Source organism: Schistocerca cancellata, chromosome 3 (assembly GCF_023864275.1).
Source record: "Schistocerca cancellata isolate TAMUIC-IGC-003103 chromosome 3, iqSchCanc2.1, whole genome shotgun sequence".
Classification (NCBI taxonomy): domain Eukaryota; kingdom Metazoa; phylum Arthropoda; class Insecta; order Orthoptera; family Acrididae; genus Schistocerca; species Schistocerca cancellata.
In genome coordinates, this window is record NC_064628.1 from 646,109,473 (window position 1) to 646,130,239 (window position 20,767).

The window sequence follows — 20,767 nt, forward strand, 5'->3', positions numbered from 1 at the left end:
TCTGTTGTTGACAATTGTAACTACTGTAATTTCGAAAGTTTGTCTGCCTGATAATGTACTGTTGTCCCAAGCATATTGCAACAAACGGTGTATTTCTATCGCTGCTCGTTTAGTTTGTATTGCCGTTTCAAATATACCGGTCATTTTTGAAACACCCTGTACTTAAGTCTGAAAGTCCGTTGGCGTGGGAGTCAGGTTCAGCATAAAAGTACAGCTTGAGGGAATTGACTTGACCGTTGATTTGTGAGCGTTCCCAAAATTGGTAGTATGTTAGCGATGCGTTGAAGAAAGCCGATCAGGGATTAACCGCACGATTTCCATTTATTTTGTTACGGGATATTTAGTCAGCCCAGCGTGTAACGAGGGGTGCTAAAACACTTGTAGTATGTTGAAACGTAGTTAGAGTAACTTACTTCCTATTCAGAAAACTAAGAAAGATTAGTGATACGATGACTGGCGAATAAGCGTAATTCATGGTTTTGAACTGTGTGTGAGATTGTGGATAAAAAATGTAGCAAGATAACGCCCTTTTGCCACCCTAGTTACGAGCAGTTAGCCAAGTTTTCATTGCAACCTATTCGTTTACGTTCCAGTAGGTTGTTGTACTTTTCTACTGCCGGGTGCTATAATTGGGCTGATATTAAATATTAGACAGCTATTTGGTATGTATGAATTGTGTACGTGAGTAAGGTTACGCATACTTACTTTAGGCGCTCATGGCTTAGATTCGTATCGTTGGGTAGAGTAATGGTTCATACGAAAGTTACTGAACAAAGAAACATAAATTACCTGTGAGTAACATTTTTTGATCACGAAGTGTTGGATATTGAGTAATTAAGAGTATTATATACAATTATACTGGTTTCCATTTTCGCTACGTTAGATTGCAGTGAATGTAATGTGTAACCGGTCCCTATGTTGGTGACGGTAGTCAGTGCCGTAGCTCGTGAAGTGTCAGCAGGCGGGGAGGAACGTGCTGACAGTGCAGGGAAGGGCGTGAGCGCGCCCTCGTATTCGGACTCTGCCGCCGCAGCCGAGACGTCGATAACGCGGCAGCCGCCGTGCTGTGCCCAAGGCGGCGTGCGAGGCGGCCTGCGTTAGGAAACAAGTGCAGCGTTGCGTGACTGCTAAAACTGTTTACAGGGTCGCAGAGTCAGCCGGCGCAAACAGCTGAGTCGCTGCTGGCGCAGCACTGCCGCCCTAATGCGTTTATTGTCGTCTTTCCGATGAAGCGTCGCAACTGGAGTGCATGGAAACAACCTTGCAGAAACTCGGTAGATACAGAAACGTGTGCAGTAAAGTTGTAAACGCGTTGTATGGGCTCGTGACAGTCGAAGGCTCTATGACGGACTATAGTTGCACGTGTGTGACATGGTTAGCTTGTGTTGCAGCACTGATCACTGGCGTCAGTAATCATATTAAGGTTAGCTTGCAAACTACCTGTTCACCGTGTGTGTACATAATTATGCAGGCTCTACTCGGATCCGTTTTTACTGATACTCATCCTGTCTTTACAGTCTATTAGCATACATCAGTATCAGAGTGCACTAACGGTTTTTCCAGAAAATTTATTCTGAAGTAGTTTTGTGCGGTCGTGAGGCAATCGCAAAACAGTCAGAATTCGCATGAATGTTTCATTTTTGATGCCTCTTTCGCACATCTAGAACTGTGAAATAGTCAAACAACGCTTCAGGAACGTAACAATGTTAAGCTAAAATGGTACGCATCTCTTTAGTGTTGGCCATTGTGATTAAGTATAGAGACAATTGAATGAATGTCTCTTCTAGGCTTACAGAAAACAGGAAATTATTAAAATAATCAGAAATCAGCAAGGGTGAGGACTTTCTGAAGCAAAGGACTTCGGTATAGGATGAGGATTAAAGTTAAAATCTTCTAGGTTGTTAGGCCGCATCAGGTTTCTTCAAATGATCGACGTTGACACCCCTCAGCTGGGATCTTCTTCAGGATCTTGTGGTTCCGTTGCCGATAAGCACTCAAGGCGCTCAGTCTACAATGGACATAACAAGATCGGGAAGATCGCAGCAGAGGGGTCGTAAATTCGATCGTTTGAGGAAACGTGATGAGGCCTAAAAACCCCGAACATTTTGAGTGACAACGACCACGAGAGGCTGTAGAATTACATAGTATGAGGATTTTTGTACTACGCGAAGTGTTTTCCAGACGATTACTGAGTGTAATTGCAAAGACGAACTTGTCGTCCCATTTAGTGGTTGTTTAATAAAATGTGAGATGACAGTGCCAAGCTGTCAGGCATCTCTTGGCTGCAGATTTTCTGGGCTAGGCCTATTTCAGTTATTAGTGCAAAAGGCCAGCGTAGATAGTTGTGTACCATTGCATTCTGGGAAATGGTTCCAGTCCAGTGTGTTTGTTGTAGACAGTGGAAAATAACTGGCAAGCAGTCGGAAGAATTCAGCAGGAAAACGACAGGCATAGTATTTATCGCTGGTAGGAAACGATGGCCGTGGCTCATCACCTCGTTTAGAGTTTGGCTGACCGTTACTTTGTTTATGGACTCCATCTACTTGCGCAAACGGAACAGACTATTGTTAAAAATAAAGACTACCAACAGCTGTACATTTGAAACACTGTAAAGTAGTAATTATTGTCTGAAAACATGTTTTTCATTCGGGTAGTGGAAGTGAGGAGGAAAATTTATACCCTTGGCCAAAGCACAATAAATATCGCTCAGTGTAAGCGAGGCTTGCAAGCTGTTGAGATTCTGACAATATTGAGCAATTTTTTTTTCTGCTGCTGTTTTTTTTTCTGTCCCCTGTGACGAAGTTTGATAGTGAACGATATAGTTAATTCCTTTAATTTCCTTAGAGCAGAGAAAGCTTTCATCTACACCTATACTCGATATATGGTGGAGGGTACCGTGTACCACTACTAGTCATTTCCTTTCCTATTCCATTCGCAAATAGAGCGACGAAAAAAGACTCAGCATATGAGAGCTAACTTCTCGTATCTTACCTTCATGGTCCTTACGCGAAATGTATGGTTCAAATGACTCTGAGCACTATGCGACTTAACTTCTGAGGTCATCAGTCGCCTAGAACTCAGAACTAATTAAACCTAACTAACCTAAGGACATCACACACATCCATGCCCTAGGCAGGATTCGAACCTGCGACCGTAACGGTCACGCGGTTCCAGACTGAAGCGCCTTTAACCGCACGGCCACACCGGCCGGCGCGAAATGTATGTTGGGCGCTGTAGGGTCGTTCTGCAGTCAGCTTCAAATGCTGATCCTCTACTTTTCTCAGCATTGTTAATCGAAGAGAACTTAGCCTTCCATCTAGGGATTCCTATTTTAAAACCGAAATCGACCATTCGCCGGCAATACCACAATCCTCAAACGGCTGCTTCCATTTCATATCGCTTACGGCTCAGATTTTTCAAGCATATAACTGTGTCAAGCCGCACGCTACTAACGCTGTATTCAAATATTACGAGCTTGTATTTCCTACTCAAATGCGTAACTCTTTTTTTACATTTATAGCTAGCTGTCAGTCATCACGCCAACAGGAAATTTTGTCAGTCATTTTGTATCTTCCTAGTCATCCAATGCCACCTTCGTGTATACCACACCATCAGCAAACAATTGCCAATTGCTGCCCACCCTGTCCGGTATATCACTTGCGTATATATGCTGTGTTCAATTTCTTAAGACGTCTTCGAGGCACGACATCTTGTACACGAGTTCTTCGCAGTTGTGTTCACGTAGGTGCGCATCTCATTCACACATCTAGACCCTGGGCAGTCGACCTTGGGGCGATAGCCGGCATAAAGATCTGTTGTAAAGTACTATAGACTGACCAGCATCCGCTCGCGCCCGTTACACGTTATCGCGCCGTCGTAAATGTTTTAATGGACCTCTCTGCTCGTTACAGGTGGGTGTTCGCTGCCGTTGCTGCACTCTTGTTAGGAAATGCGAGCACAGCCACGGCGCAGTTTCTGTGCGCGCCAAGCTCTTTCAAGCTAAGTGTAAGGTAAGACTAGCTCCGTGATCAAATGGCCGAACTAAAATGAAGCTGTATTGCATTTGCAATATGTACTGGCAGGTCGCGCTGTGCATTCCAAACATACACATCAAAGAAAGTTTTGCATCACCCCGGTTCCCAGAACTCGTGAAGATAAACGTTGACTGTGGATATTGTATCACATACACAGTCCCTCCGACTGTTCAGAGATGTCACTAAACCCGCCCAAAAGTGTAAGCAACCATGAATGAGTAGCGCCTATTAGACGGAGGGGGTCCGACAGCCGATCAGTTCCAGTCATTCCACCAGGAAGGAGGTGCACGGCTCGTGTTGCCGGTAGTTCAACCATGCCTAGACGGTCAATACCGCGGTTCGATCGCGTCCGCATTGTTACTTTGTGCGGAAGGGCTCTCAACAAAGGAAGTGTCCAGGCGTCTCGGAGTGAACCAAAGCGATGTTGTTCGGACATGGAGATACAGAGAGACAGGAACTGTCGATGACATGCCTCGCCCAGGCCGCCTAAGGGCTACTACTGCAGTGAATAACCGCTACCTACGGATTATGGCGCGAGGAACCCTGACAGCAGCGCCACCATGTTGCGTAATGCTTTTCGTGCTGCCACAGGATGACTTGGTACGACTCAAACTGTGCATAATAAGCTGCATAATGCGCAACTTCATTCCCGAGTCCAAGGCGAGGTCCATCTTTGTAACCGCGACACCATGCAGCGTACAGATGGGCCCAACAACATGCCGCGGCTCAGGGTTGGCATCACGTTCGCTTCACCGATGAATGTCGCATTTGCCTTCAACGAGACAATCTTCGGAAACATGGTTGGAGGCAACCCGACTAGGCCGAACGCCGCCTTAGACTCACTCGCCAGCGAGTGCAGCAAGGTCGAGGTTCCCTGCTGTTTCGGGGTGGCATTATGTTGGGCCGACGTACGCCGCTGGTAGTCATGGAAGGGGCCGTAACGGCTGTACGATGGCGCAACCACATCGGAAGCATATATTGGTGAGGCATACGTCTTCATGGACGACAGTTCATCGTGCACATCTTGTGAATGACTTCCTTCAGGATAACGAAACCGAGGTGATGCAAAAAATTTTTTGATGTGTGTATTGTACAGAATGAAGAACAAGAATAGGTGCCACGGGAGAGGCGGTGGAAGTCTGTGAGACCGTTTTGAAGTATTGCTGTCATCCATTCACTGGACTCTTTAAACTTCGTTAACACCTCCGCAAAACGAGTTATTTTCGCCCGTCCACTCTAATTTCATTCAGTATTTACAAATTATAGAAATGTAACTTCATCGCCAACAATGGCGGCGAGTTCTCATCTCGTTACATAACGGCCATAAAAAAGTATCACATAATGCCAACCTCTTGACGGGCAGTTACTGTTGTTACACGAGTTACAGATCCTACAGGATTTACCCCGACAGCTTCCGCAAACTTCACTGTGTAACTCACTGCGATTTCCAACGGTTGTAAAAAGTTTCTCCACTTGGACTACTGTGATTTTATTAAGTATTCCTCCCAATGCATCCTTTTTCTAGATGACTAACAGGTCCAGTATAAGATTGAACAGCTCAACGTTGTTGCAGTCTCAAATACCATTCGAACTGACAACCTTTTTGTTGTTATTTAAACAAACAGTAAGTACTACCAATCAACGAATCTACCACCTTTTCGAATAATAACTGCATAGAGTTGTTCCCATAAATAGCAATCAAATACCGGCGTCAATTTCAAAGTTGATTCTTCAAAATAATTGTACTATTACGTTGTTGTTCAGTGTTACAATGCATATATTGTGAAATCGAACAATTCTTGATTGCTTTGACTTGGAATTAAGAACTATTCTCATTTTTTTTACTTAGAGGAAAAGGGAGGTATTAGAAGGCTTTATCTTGGCAGAATTTTTAGTCATACGTACGCTATGGACATGGGGCTGAAACGTGACGTTGTCCTTTACCAGTATCCCTTAGTATAATAAAGGAATAATTAAAAGGCATCTACAATTATGCCAAGTGGACAATAACCTCTCACGCCTCGCATACATATGGGGGCGGTCTTGGAAAACTGATTAATTGTTTATAGGTGATAATTTAGTGCGTTTGTGTTTGTACACACACACACACACACACAGACAGACAGACAGACAGACAGACAGAGAGAGAGAGAGAGAGAGAGAGAGAGAGAGAGAGACCGGGGAGGGGTCAGGTAGTTGCACAAGCTGCTGGGAGCGGCCTTGCGGTGTCGCCCCCACCTGCGACTGGCACGTGCTGTGCGTTCCCATCCCGTCACGTCGCGGCTACTTGGCCTTCGCGGCCAGTTTAAGTATTCCCAAACGTTGGCAAGTTTACGGTGACCTTCGTTGCAGAAGAGTACTTGTGCTTTGTTGTTTAAACTGTCAAATGATTGTAAACTGTAGAACAGTCTTACGCTGACACTTTCAAAGCTTTTTCAAGAGATACGAAGTCTGTTCGTGCAAATATGTACTGCACTGGGGGTTACCAGTGCATCTTCTGCGTCTAGCATTCGATATTTACATCTTTCTTTTATTGCTACAATATTTTTCATCCATGTGGAACAAGTTAATAAGAGTAAATAAATACACAATCCCGCAAAGATGTGAACGTAGGTGGACAAGGATTTAGGAAGGTGAAGGACATAGCCTCTAGTGATTACTCGTTCTGTTTGCTGTACTTGGACTTTGTCTTCTTGTAGATCGATCTAGTTACGCCTTAAATACCGATTCACTGTGTACTATCACTTAAAATCCTGTCTCCGGAGGTTCCCCTACCAGCCATTGAGGTATTGCTTTCGTTGCAATATGTTATTGACGGTACCTCGACCTCAGGATGCAGCAGGAGTGAAATTTCGTAAAACACGGCGTATTTAACATGCCTAAGATGGCTTACAGGAGCACTTCCCGGAATGAAGGTATGGCGGAGCCTCTGGCATCAGTCCTTGGCGTATAGTTAGAAAAGCGTACACCACTCGCAAAGGCACGACCCAAGGTTTGTCAATTTGTCTCTGTGGTCTTGCGACGAGTATCAGCATACACTGCGTGTAGTAGCATATAATAACCTCCTGCTGAACTGAATTAAAATAGATTTTTCCTAATGCTGACACTTCTCTTAAAGTACAGTAAAGCCCGATGTAACGCTGTTGTTGGGGACATGTTTTTAACCCTTCGTGTTAGCGTAACCACGGTACCGTCAAATGGGGGTGAAGTTCAACTCCAAGTACAAAAAAAACCACATTAGTGACCAAAATTCTTTTATTTTAGTTATGTTTGTTGTTCAGAAATTCTTCATTGTCACAGTGGCTAAATCTACAGTCTTGCGTACATCCATTATTATTGAGCTAAAACTTATATTTTTGTGACATATAAAGCAACTCACGTGTTCATGTATTAGATATGTCGTACATTGACCTTCGCGACAAGTAGAGCAATAACAACGGTTAATCTGTTGTTTATAGACAAAAAATAAACCTTCACAAATCTTGGTAGAGATTTTGACCGTCTTTCCTAGAAAGGTTTTTCCATGACCAAACGTTCGGGGCTGGCAAGAATGTGACCTAATTAACAAAGTAACAGTTGTTAGTAAGGGTATTTGTTGAAAGTGGAAGTCATTGTTGCAAGTGTCTCAATAGTGATGTAGGCCGCAGTTGTTTGTTGGAACATACAGACTTTCATGTGAAAATGGTGAGAGTGTACAACCGTCAATCGGGTTACTTGGCGAAATATACATGTTTTACATCTGCCTCACAGAAAACTTAAACGGCAAAATCAGCGTTCAGGCTACCTAAGTGATCGTGATGAACCAGATTCATGCTCGTCATGGTAAAACAAAAGATAGTCGGATTTTAGTGTTGAAGGACAGTGCTCGCCTTGAATTTCGTAAAGCAAATTTATGATAACATTTTTTAACCCCTTAAATTTTCTCTCTGTATGTTAACCTGAAATTAGTATTAAAATTCAGTTGTTATGCCAGATTTATTTTTCAGTCATTGATAAAGTTTGAGTCCTAAACAAGGCCCAATTATCACATAACGGATAATCGGTCAACTTCACCTCCTGATTGAAGTTGACAAACGCACTTTTTACGATTTGTTAGAGCAAAAGATAATAAAGACTGAAAATGCTATTACTACAGCTCAATACCAATGCTCCGAAAGGTTTCAGACTTATGTAAAGGCTAAGTCCTCTGCCCTTATTTGGCGGTATATGGAGAATGAGCTAGGAATGGCAAACTATGCCTGGCGAGCCTGTAAAAAAGCACTAACGCACTGTTACACTATATGTATCTTGTACAGTGTTTAAAGAACATTGGAAGTAAGAAAATTAAAAAAAAAAAACCTTACCAAATGCAGCAATGAGGTCAACTTCATTCAAAAAGCGATCCAACAATAACATTCCATTAGTTTCAAGTAAAACACTGTACTGCACTTCGGTGTGTAAGACGAATTACAATGATACCTATTTACAGCACTGTCTGATGTCTGCAAGCTGCTCTAGGTTCACTTTTTCCACTGCTTTAAAGAAGTCAGTTGCTTTTTTGACAAGTCATTTCACGCATTTTTGCATGTTATGTTCATCAGTGCAACTAAGATTTGGTTTACTTTGTTTATGCATGCACGTAATCACGTTGTTTATACTTTCCAATATTTCACGCATACTGAGAACGTAGATTGCTCTTCCTCATGTCACCTGTGAACCTTGAAATCGATAACTTTCTGTCTACAAGTGCCCAGAGATGAGTATAAGACTTTCACAGCATATCATGTGTAGACTGAATGTCATTGCTATGGAAACCTGTGTAACTACTTCTTCATCTGTTGAATTTTCTTAAGTGGGACACTAGTTCCAGGAATTCTTAATAAAGTGGGGAGACTACTTCCAAAAATTCTTAATAGTGGTCAGGATGATTCGCCAAGACAGGCATACTAAATGCATAACAGGGGTTCAGGATTGCAGAAGTAAGACACTATTGAAAAGCTGCATGCAAACCGTTATAAGATTATTACACCACAGTTTATCCTTATGTATATCAAGCACACTATATTGGGCTTTTACTGTATCTTCTCCAGTGTTTAAAGAACACTCTGGATAACTAACTCTGCTACTAAACGTCAAACTTGGTTCACTGTCCCTGCAGGTTGTCCTAACACCTTCCAGGGGAAATAAGTTTTCCAGTAAATCATATAATTAGTGCTCAAATTAATTAATTTAAATTTGCCATCCATTCGCTAAGAGGTATGATCTTGGGTTAAAGTTTTAAGACAGGTATTACAGTTGTGAACTGTGAATAGCTTAAGGCAGTGTAACTCAGGTGTAAGAATTACCCAGACTATATTCATCTAGTATCTGAGAATGAGAGCACTTTGCGACTTCCAACAAACTTTACACACAATTTCAAACTATTTCCACACACTATCTCGCCAGCACCTTCACAAAACAATGAAAGGAAAAAAATTATCGCTTACTACCGGGTGATCAAAAAGTCAGTATAAATTTGAAAACTTAATAAACCACCGAATAATGTAGATAGGTAAAAATTGATACACATGCTTGGAATGACATGGGGTTTTATCAGAACCACCCCATATTGCTAGACGCGTGAAAGATCTCTTGCGCGCGTCGTTCGGTGATGACCGTGTGCTCAGCCGCCACTTTCATAATGATGGGCCTTCCAGGTCCCCAGACCTCAGTCCGTGCGATTGTAGACTTTGGGGTTAACTGAAGTCACAAGTATATCGTGATCGACAGACATCTCTAGGGATGCTGAAAGACAACATCCGACGCCAATGACTCCGGACATGCTTTACAGTGCTGTTCACAACATTATTCCTCGACTACAGCTATTGTTGAGGAATGATGGTGGACATATTGAGCATTTCCTGTAAAGAACGTCATCTTTGCTTTGTCTTACTTTGTTATGCGAATTATTGCTATTCTGATCGGATGAAGCGCCATATGTCTGCCATTTTTTGAACGTTTGTATTTTTTTGGTTCTAATAAAACCCCCTGTCATTCCAAGCATGTGTGGCAATTTGTACATTTCTATCTACATTATTCCGTGATTTATTCAGTTTTCAAATTTATACTGACTTTTTGATCCCCTCTTACATGTTAACTGTAGTAAAGCTCATGCATAAGGCCTGACATTTTATTACTTCTTTGCTACCAATTCTATTGGCAAATTTGATTTTGATGTCATTAGTTATTGGCGAATAATTCGAGAAACTAATAAAACGAACATAATTACGGTTTTGATTGTTAAAAAAGATTTTACGTGCTCAGTCGCATATGTGGCAAATTAACTCCGTCGTGATGAAATCGGACATTTGAAGCTTTCATACATGGGAACTGGATTCTTCAGAGAATCAGTGATGAGAGTTTACTAGTTTGAGTGAGCCGTAGACCTTCGAAAGAGTCATTTTATTGCATCAGCGGTTCGGTTAATTTCGTTTATTTTTTCATTTCGCTTATTGATTATGAACTATTGTTACCCTTCATATTCAGTTCAGTTGCATAACCAGGATCTCGTGTGTCATCCAGGCAGTTACAAAAATGTTTAGTTCAGTTCCCAGGGAGGGTGATGCATTTCGTGAAAGTCATTGGAAGCTAAGCTAAGCGAAAGTCCTCTCAAGCGTAGTAATTAGTGAGAGCAGCTGCATAGCGTCACAGAAACCGAAATATATCCATTGATCTTGGAGACACAAGTTGTCTATCAACTGATGAAAACAAATTAGCAGAGCAGTCGTAGGCAGCAAAGGCTAAAATTGCAATTGTGGAAATGCATCCCCACCATGTAAAGTTTTGTTAAGAATGTGTCACATGGAGAAGTGGAGTTGATTCATATAGCTTTATAAAGTCTTGAAATTGTTTTTTGTATTGCATAGGCCTAAATTGAGTCGAAAAACAGATAATAAGGTATGATACAGGTTGCTTATGGAATCATCTCCATTTGCTGTTACCAACACAATGATCATCCATCAGTGAGCGCAGCTGTCGTCCAAAAAGTTCAGTGAGAAAAGTGTATATCACTAGAATCATTATTTTGTCTGCTGTGCCACCTTGAAAGTAAAAAAAAGTTAATACGTTTTATTCCATTCAACATGTTTTAGCAAGACATTGTTCAAAATAAACAGAGCTACAACGGGGCGAGTGTTAAGTAAAATTTTTGCCATCTAGTTTCAAAAATGTATATAATGCTAAACACTATTGAGAGCAGAATGTGCTTTTATGTGAATAGGTTACAGATTATTGTAATGCATGAAATACATTAAACGTGAGTACATTCTGGCAAAAGCCCGCGCGGTCTAACGCACTGCTTTCCGGGCGGGAAGGCGTGCCGGTCCCCGGCACGAATGCCCCTGGAGGATTAGCGTCGAGGTCCGGTATGCCGGCCAGTCTGTGGGTGGTTTTTTAGGCGGTTTTCAATCTGCCTCTGCGATTGCGAGCTGGTTCCCCTTACTCCGCCTCAGTTACACTGTCGGCGATTGCTGCGCGCACACTTCCTCCACGTCCGCGTGCACCATAATTACTATACCACGCAAACATTGGTGTTGCACTCCTCCGATGTGAGACGTTTACCGGGGGTTAACTGGGGTCCGAAAAGCACAATAAACCCTGGTTTCGGTGTGGGGCGGCGGTGGGGTGAGTGGACTGCTGTAGCCTGTTGTGTGGTTGTGAACCACTGAGGACTACGGCGGGGACGAAGCATCTCCATCTTTTCTAGGTCCCCGGTTCAATACAATACAGTACAATACATTCTGTCAAACTGGAGCTCATTTGCGGCTGTCTGGAGCGCAGGGTTCGTTCAGTCGCTTTTGGTGGCGTCACATACTTGAAGTACAGCTGCACAATTTATATTTGAAAATTTACTTGAGAAATTGTATTTCCATTTTTGCTGTATAGTACCAAGGCATAGTACCAGTGACGCCCAATAACCATCTGAAAAGAGCCCAGTAATATTTTCTGTTACAGATACTTCTCACGTGTTGGTTTACATTTTGATTCATTCGTTCTGTTCCACTTCTTGTTACATCCTGTCAGGATGGAGGGTCGAGGAACCTCCATGTTTCCTTACCAGACGACAATGTCATTTGACATAAGTTACTGGGTTAACGCCCGTTTTCATGCCATTTGCAAAGAAACAACTTTTTTCTGTAGCAGAATGAATAAATGCCACCTTCCCCTTTTTCTGTTTCCTATTTCTTTGGAATGAAGCGGTTTTGGGGATTGGGGAATGCTGTCCAGTGACCCCAAAAACCTTCCCGAAGAAGAATTAAGATTTGAACTTTTCCACAAGTTGTAAAAATCGAAGCAAAAATTATTAAAATGCACTCATTAGTGCTTAGCCGTACTTTCATGTAATACTGAAAATGTAACATGTGACCCTGTGACCCAAATAATGTTGAATAAATTTCAGTAAACGTAAGATAGCTTATTAAGTAACTGTTTACATATTTTGAATCTGAAATACAAAATTTGCTATTACTGTATTTACTCAAAATTCGTGGTGTGATGAGATTCTGGTTGTAGAAAAAAGTTAACTGCCTCTGCCCAGAACACATACAGTACATATACAGCTATAGAACATTCGAGTGCAATGATTCCTGCTAAATGTGGATATTTCTAGAATGTACTCGAACTGAATATAGAAATTAAAATTGTACAGTCCAGGTGAGTTTTGAACTCACTACACTCCATGCAACAGTTCAGTATCATATCCACTACACCACGGTGCTACTCAGCTTCTTTTGTGACATTGCTCCTTCTTTAAGAGAACAGCGTCTCGGCGTTACTTCCTTCTAGTCCAGGAACGAGTCATCGGTCCTGCATACTCCGGCTCCCGATGATTGATTCTCGCCCTGGCGGTGAGCTTAGAACTTCCTTTGCCGCTACGCTCTTCCACCTTTCCGCTTATTGCCTGTCGCTGGAGCTTCGAATTTACCCTTAGTTGCTGGATCCTTATAGGGCTTCATTCGAAGGACGTGGACCGTATCTCTGATATCTCCTCGTCTTGCGTCGGGTTCGAAATCTTCAACTTCATAAGTAACATCAGACAACTGCTTTGCAACCTTAAGAAGTCCAAAGTAGCGCTTGGGGAGCTTCTCAGAGAGACCGACCTTCTGAACAGGAGTAAAGATCCAGAAGAGATGACAACAGGGCGGTGGCTCGCGTCATGCCTTCGGCGATAGTTTGCGTGAGCCTGCAGCGTGCGGAGTCGAGCTAACTGCCGAGCTTCCTCAGCTCTGGTTAACACCTGGCCTATGTGGTTTTCGTCTACGTCATCAGGATGTAACGGAAACAGTGTCCATCGTCGTAGTCGCTTCACGCCCATGCACCAGGAAAATGGCGTAAATCCTGTAGTCCCTTGTTTGGCGGTGTTGTAGGCAAACGTCACGAAAGGTGACACCTCATCCCAGTTGCTCTGCTCAACATTGACGAACATTGATATCATGTCGGTCAAGGTCTTATTAAGGCGTTCAGTAAGCCCGTTAGTTTGCGGATGGTAGGCAGTCGTCATGTGATCAGTAATGTTGCACCGACGGTTTATCTCTGTCACAAGACTCGATTGAAAAACTTTCCCTCGACCCGTAATTAACGACCTTGGGGCGCCGTGTTTTAATACAATGTCTTCCACGATAAGCTTGGCTACCTCGAATGCTTCGGCTGTTTCCACGGCTTTTGTAATGGCATAGCGTGTCAGATAATGAGTGCAAACAATAATCCATCTATTGCCACTAGCAGACGTTGGAAATATTCAGAGGAGGTCAATTCCAACACGCTGGAAAGGCGTTTCGGCGGGTGGAATAGGTATGAGTCGGCCAGGTGGTTTCTGAGAAACTACCTTTCTCATCTGGCACTATCTACAGTGCGACACATAGTGACGAACACTCCTAAATAAACCTGGCCAGAAAAATCTCTTGCGGATTCTATCGTATGTCTTAATAAATCCTAAATGTCCGGCCCCAGGTGTGTCATGGAATTTCTGTAGAACATCGAAGTGCATGTGTTTAGGAATCACTGGTAGGCACCTCTTTCCGAACGGATCAGAGTTTGTCTTGCGAAGTAATCCATTAACTACCTTAAATTGTCCTTTCACATCCTCTGACCGATTTAAGGCAAGCATAATTTGAGATACCTTGGCGTCGTTCTTGTGCTCAGCAGAGAGATCCTCATCAAAGTGTGGATGGTCTTGCACAGAGTTTCTTGAGAACAGTCGGCTTCTTGGTGTTTTCTTCCACTCTTGCACACTATAGTAATGTCATACTCGTGAAGACGTATTGCCCATCTGGCGAGTCGTCCAGTCTGATCCTTAAGACCTGTCAAACAACAAAGTGAATGGAAATGCCGTGTAGCTAGGGCCTCCCGTCGGGTAGACCGTTCGCCTGGTGCATGTCTTTAGAGTTGACGCCACTTCGGCCACTTGAGTCGATGCGGATAAAATGATGAGGATTTGATGTTATTTGATGATGATAATGATTTGATGATGATAATGATTTGATGATGATGATAATGATTTGATGATGATTTGATGATGATGATGATGATTTGATGATGATGATTTGATGATGATGATGATTTGATGATGATGATGATTTGATGATGATGATGATTTGATGATGATGATGATTTGATGATGATGATGATTTGATGATGATGATGATTTGATGATGATGATGATTTGATGATGATGATGATTTGATGATGATGATGATTTGATGATGATGATGATTTGATGATGATGATGATTTGATGATGATGATGATTTGATGATGATGATGATTTGATGATGATGATGATTTGATGATGATGATGATTTGATGATGATGATGATTTGATGATGATGATGATTTGATGATGATGATGATGATTTGATGATGATGATGATGATTTGATGATGATGATGATGATTTGATGATGATGATGATGATTTGATGATGATGATGATGATTTGATGATGATGATGATGATTTGATGATGATGATGATTTGATGATGATGATGATGATTTGATGATGATGATGATTTGATGATGATGATGATTTGATGATGATGATGATTTGATGATGATGATGATGGATTTGATGATGATGATTGGATGATGGATTTGGTGATGATATGATTGGATGACGATGACGACTGTGATGATATGATTTGATGACGATGACGACTGTGATGATATGATTTGATGACGATGACGACTGTGATATGATATATGATATGATTTGATGACGATGACGACTGTGATATGATATATATATATGATATGATTTGATGACGACTGTGATATGATATATATATATATATATGATATGATTTGATGACGACTGTGATATGATATATATATATATGATATGATTTGATGACGACTGTGATATGATATATATATATATGATATGATTTGATGACGACTGTGATATGATATATATATATATATGATATGATTTGATGACGACTGTGATATGATATATATATATATATGATATGATTTGATGACGACTGTGATATGATATATGATACGATATGATAAGGACAAGTCCCTGAGCGGAGAAAATCTCCAACCCAGCCGGGAATCGAATCCGGGCCGTTAGGCATGACATCCCGTCGCACTGACCAGCATTAATACATATTACAGAGTATGATGCTGAACCTTTTACTAATTGTGATGAATCTGTCATGTCTTTTAATGTTCGATTAACGTACGGCGAAACGTACCAATAAATTCGTTCGTACGGTGAAACGTACCAATAAATTCGATAATACCGACCCGTCATTGGTCGCGTGCGAAGTTTATCGAGAAGTATTGGGAAGCGTTTCAGCAAAATGGGAAGGAACATCGTGAGTTGTCGCATTGTGATCTGTTGTGTTCCGGTTGTGCGAAAGAAGTCGTATCTTGGTACAATTCGTCCTTTCAGTCTACAAAGAATGATGGTCTGTAACAACTGTGAATGGCCATCCATAGAGATAATGTCCAAATTTGCACATGGCCCAGATCACAGCAAGACATTCTCTTTCTGTAGTTGAGTAGTTTCTCTCGGCTTTTGTAAGTGCCCTATAAGCATAGGCTATAGCCTTCTCTTTTCCATCCGAAATTTGCCCCAGAACAGCACCGATCCCATACCTACTGGCATCTGTGTGTAGTCCTGTAGGTGCTCCCTCATCGTACAGACCAAGTACAGGGTCAGTCGTCAGAGCCTTTTGCAGCACATTGAAAGAATCTTGCTGAGCACCACCCTAGATAAATTTAGCATCAGCTTTTAACAACTCTTGGAGTGGCTTGGCTTCGACACAAAAGTCCTTAATAAAACGACGGTAATAAGAACATAATCCGAGGAAGTTTCTCAAATCCCTAATACTTTTAGGAATAGGAAATTCCGTTAGTAAGCAACACGAAAGCGCCAATTGCCATCCTTCTTCCTGGCGAGGACCACTGGTGACGACCATGGGCTCTGCGAAGGCTGAATGATGTCAGTCCTCATCATTTTCTCTACCTCGTCTGGCGACATTCCGTTGCTGACACATGGCATGCGCTGTGGCTTATTGGTTGATGGTCTTCAGTGCCAATCCGGTGCTTCACCATCGATTTGTCTAATTTGTTCATCACGTATGGATTTAAGCATTCAGAGAACTCTTGGAGAATGACAGGTAGCTCTTTCTGTTATTCCTTAGTGAGATCTGGTGATAGTGGAGCTAGAAGATTTTGTCTCGTAGTGGTAGCGCTTATTTCGCCTTCAGACTCCGCATGGCAGGTTTCTATGACAGTTAGCTGTTACTCAATTAACGGTTCAGTGTTTGCTACGCCCATGCCTCGTGGAAGGATCTGCGGTTCTCGGCGACAGTTCACTATCCTCAATTCACAGAATCCGTTGTTAAACGAGTCGCCAGAGGCTGGGATGACCAAGTTATTCTTCAGTGGTATGCTTCTCTTACATTCCACTACAATATTCATGGGTTGATGCATAGCTTAAACATGAGTTACCTTTCTAGCGCTGACTGCAGGAATGATCACTTCATTCAGCACAGAGAGTCTCCACACACTCGGATGCGCATCTTTTTGCCCACAGTATCGCATCTCGTCTAGCATAATCTTCGAGCGACCACAGTCTATAATTACCTGAGAAGCTTTCAAAAAGTCTCATCCTAGAATGACGTCATGACTACACTCTTGTAAGACGACGAATTCTAAGGGCTGTGTATGGCCACTTATACCCACACGAATGGTAAATCTTCCTGTAGGTTTTAGATATTTCTCATTAGCCACCTTCAGCAGAGATGTTTTGTTGTCGATGAACACGGTTTTCTGTAACTGGCGACTGTACTTCTCCGAAATGACTGAATATGATGCTCCTGAGTCCACAAGAGCTTGGGCTGGTCGGCCATCCATGAGGATATCGACGTGGTTTCCTATCATTTTTGTAGTAATCAACGGCGGGAGATTTTTTCTTCGGCGGTCTCACCTCCAAGGAAGGTCGCACCGTTTAGTTTCGCAGGTTGCGGCGGCTGGGTGATGGGCTGGAGCTTCTAAATGGCGTTGGAGACCTTGATCGGCGTGTTGGGGAGCGTCCTCTCCGGCGGCTAGCTTGCGGTGATGGTGACCTACGTCGTCCTGCTCCCACATCTTCTTGTTCATCTTCGTCGTCCCGGAGTTGGCGTCGGCTAAGATCGGTCTGCGGTCTGCTGTCTGCTGTCTTCTGTCTTCTGGCGCGGGCGTCATCAAATATCCGCCGCCTTTCTCGACAATAGCGCACCACATGTCCCGGTCGTCCGCAGTGGAAACATACTGGTTGGTTTGCCTGGGCCCTCCAGACGTAAGTCTACCTTGATGCCCACCTTCCGAACTACCTCTCTCACTATCTGACGAAGAAAAAGTTGCTTCCTCCATCACAGGCATCGATACGACATTTGGAAGCCGTTCAAACTTACGTGTAATTCGTTTTTGATGCATTGTCTCGATATACTGGCACCATTTTATGAAGGCCCTTGCTGTCGAACCTCCTTCATTGATACATGCCCTCAAAAATGGTTGAAATGGCTCTGAGCACTATGGGACTTAACATCTGCTAACCTAACGAAATCACACACATCCATGCCCGAGGCGGGATTCGAACCTGCGACCGTAGCGGTCGCGCGGCTGCAGACTGAAGCGCCTAGAACCGCTCTGTCACAGCGGCCGGCTACGTATCCTCAGCAACACCCTTTGAGATGTGCAACCTTATCTTCCTCCTTCATTCTAGGATACACTATTTTACACAGCTCAAAGACGTCTTGAATGTAGGATGCTGTCGTTTCTCCAGGACGTTGTGCCCTGCACTTCAATTTTTCTTCAGCCTTACACTTCGGTCAATGTGTGTCGCCGAAGTACTTGCGCAGTTTTGCCTGGAATAGTTCCCAGCTTGTGAACTTCACCTCGTTGTTCTCGTACCATTGCTTGGCAATGCCCTCCAAGTAGAAAAATACGTTAGCCACACACACGATGTCATCCCATTTGGCCATACGCTCATATACCTTCAGCCACTTGTTTGGATCTTGGCCATCGTCACCAGAGAACCCGGAAGGATGTCTCGTGTGGTGGCACACAGTTACTGTCATTGTAACGTCCCCTTATTGTCTCCAATAGATTGCGACCTGTTAAATATGGCTCGAACTCCGGTTTCTCGCCACGTAAACGGCGGCTCTGTCGTAGCCTGATTGGAGCCACTGTGTCGTCGATAATGTGCGCTATCACAAGTTCCAATACCCAGCGTCTCCATCAGAATAATGTCTCGTAGAAGAAGGTGTAATTAGATGAATGACGAACACTAACTTCACTTAACGAAGGTTTATTCAGCACTTGCACATACAAGAGCGCGTAGCGAACTGCCTCTGGCCAGAACACAGACAGTATATATACAGCTACAGAACATTCCAGTACCATGATTCTCTACATTTGTGGATACTTCTAGAATGTTGTCGAAACGAATATGTAATTAAAATTGTACAGTCCAGGTGAGTTTTGAACTCACGATCCTCCATGCAACAGTTTAGTATCATAACCACGAAATGAAGAAATAGAATCCGGTTAGTGGTGGTAAAAAGAAATACGGGGAAACAAAATTAGGAAAGATCATCGAAACAAAGAAAATACATTTGAACACACGAGAAAAAATTTCTTAAACAGACGGCTGTTGTCGGATCATATGAAATTGAGAAAGATGTTGCGAAAAAACAGTGTATGTCTGAAGCACAACACAATATGGAAGCGAAACGTATTGTCGGCAAAATTTATCGGGTACTCGAGGCTTCCTTGTTCAGATACTATTATGCGACGAAAAAAAGTGATTTCTTTAATTCCTCATTTTGTGAAAACTTTCACACCCTCGTATCACAGGTCAGGGGTGTTGACGGGGAAATACGGATGAACTAGACAAAAAAAAATCCTCTTAGGGGTGCTTACTTCATAGTATGTCGTCTGTTTAAAGAGTAACTTCGTAGTCGACGGTGCAACCATTTTGCTGAAAGAGTATGTATTTATTCGTGCTGCAAGTTGAGACTATCAAACGGCTCTTGAACCGCGTATGTGTTACCCCGTGCGTCAGCGAAAAGCGTGGCAGGCGGCGTAGCCAAGACGGGTTCCCCCGACGCAAGGGCCGCGCTTGTGCTGTCCCACTTTCCCAGTCCCGAAGGCGGCGGAAGTCGCGGCCGGACACGCGCCCAAGGCCACGGCTCTGTGCTTGTCGCCTCTGCCAGCGGGCGGTGGACTCGGGGGTGCACTGACAAGATTCCTACTTGTGCCTCGAGGAAAATATAGTCATTATGCCCTCACATTCGTTCTACCACATTAACCATTCGTTATCTTTAACTTAACGGAAGATTCGGTAACATTATTTGGAATGAGACTTACACTAGCCGGGACTCGTCCAGTCAGTTTTGCCAGTGTATCTATATGTTCCTCGTGATAGTTTCCAGTATGATGCCCAAGAAGATTATCAGCGAGACAGGTAATTTCTCACGTAATCTGTCTATAACCTAAAGATGTTTGAACACAGTAGCCTGTACTAGGCCTTGTCCTAGTTGGGGCGCTAGTCTTTCGACGTTCTCCAGCCCTTCAACTGACTGGCCCAATCTGTTACGGAGGTACGTAGAGTTTAACATAAACTCCGCACCCTGTTCCAGCTTGGCATTTTTCACAAAGTAAATCGTTTCCAAAGGCGAATGAAGCTGTGACAAATCATACAAACGACCTAGGACAGGACGCAGACTGCTGTTTTGTCGTCTGAAGCTCATCCACTTACAAGGATACCACATGGCAGTTGGATTTTTGTAATTCTTTATGATTATAGTATTTGAAGTTCGGTAGTCAGACATCACTCAATTAGGCAGTTCAGTGCAACTGTCAATTCTCGAGAAAATCTACTTTGAAATTATGCGAAAGTCTTCTTCAGTAATTTATGGTGAATTTTGTCGACCTGGTACATGGGTCTATTGTAGAATGTCTGCGTACAACATGGGCAGCCAGGGTATGAATCCCCACCAATGCAATTTCTTTTAACAATGCTACATGTTCTAAGGATATTTCCGTGGATTATACAATACTTTAAAATAAAAATATTTGGTAGCGTTTGAGACCGGTAATCGCTGGTTCGTCTTGTTTCGGTAATTTTTCATGCCCTCCGTTGAGATCTGATACCTATATCACATAAATATAAAATTCATCAGATTTATGCTCAGTAACCCAACTGTCGTATTTATGAAAATGCA

At 42.8% G+C, this 20,767-nt stretch overlaps 1 protein-coding gene across 4 annotated transcripts in view; it reads left to right on the top strand.

The window, feature by feature from the left end:
- LOC126175598 (C-terminal-binding protein) overlaps nt 1-20,767 on the top strand; it is a 209,071-nt gene that overhangs the window by 34,681 nt on the left and 153,623 nt on the right. Inside the window, exon 1 of one of the 4 annotated variants that reach the window (XM_049922471.1) lies at nt 3,927-4,010. The exons of the other annotated variants lie outside the window; for them this stretch is intronic. The gene's annotated coding sequence lies outside the window, so the exon portion shown is untranslated. Of the gene's footprint in view, nt 1-3,926; nt 4,011-20,767 lie in introns of those variants that run through there. 4 annotated transcript variants of the gene reach the window in all.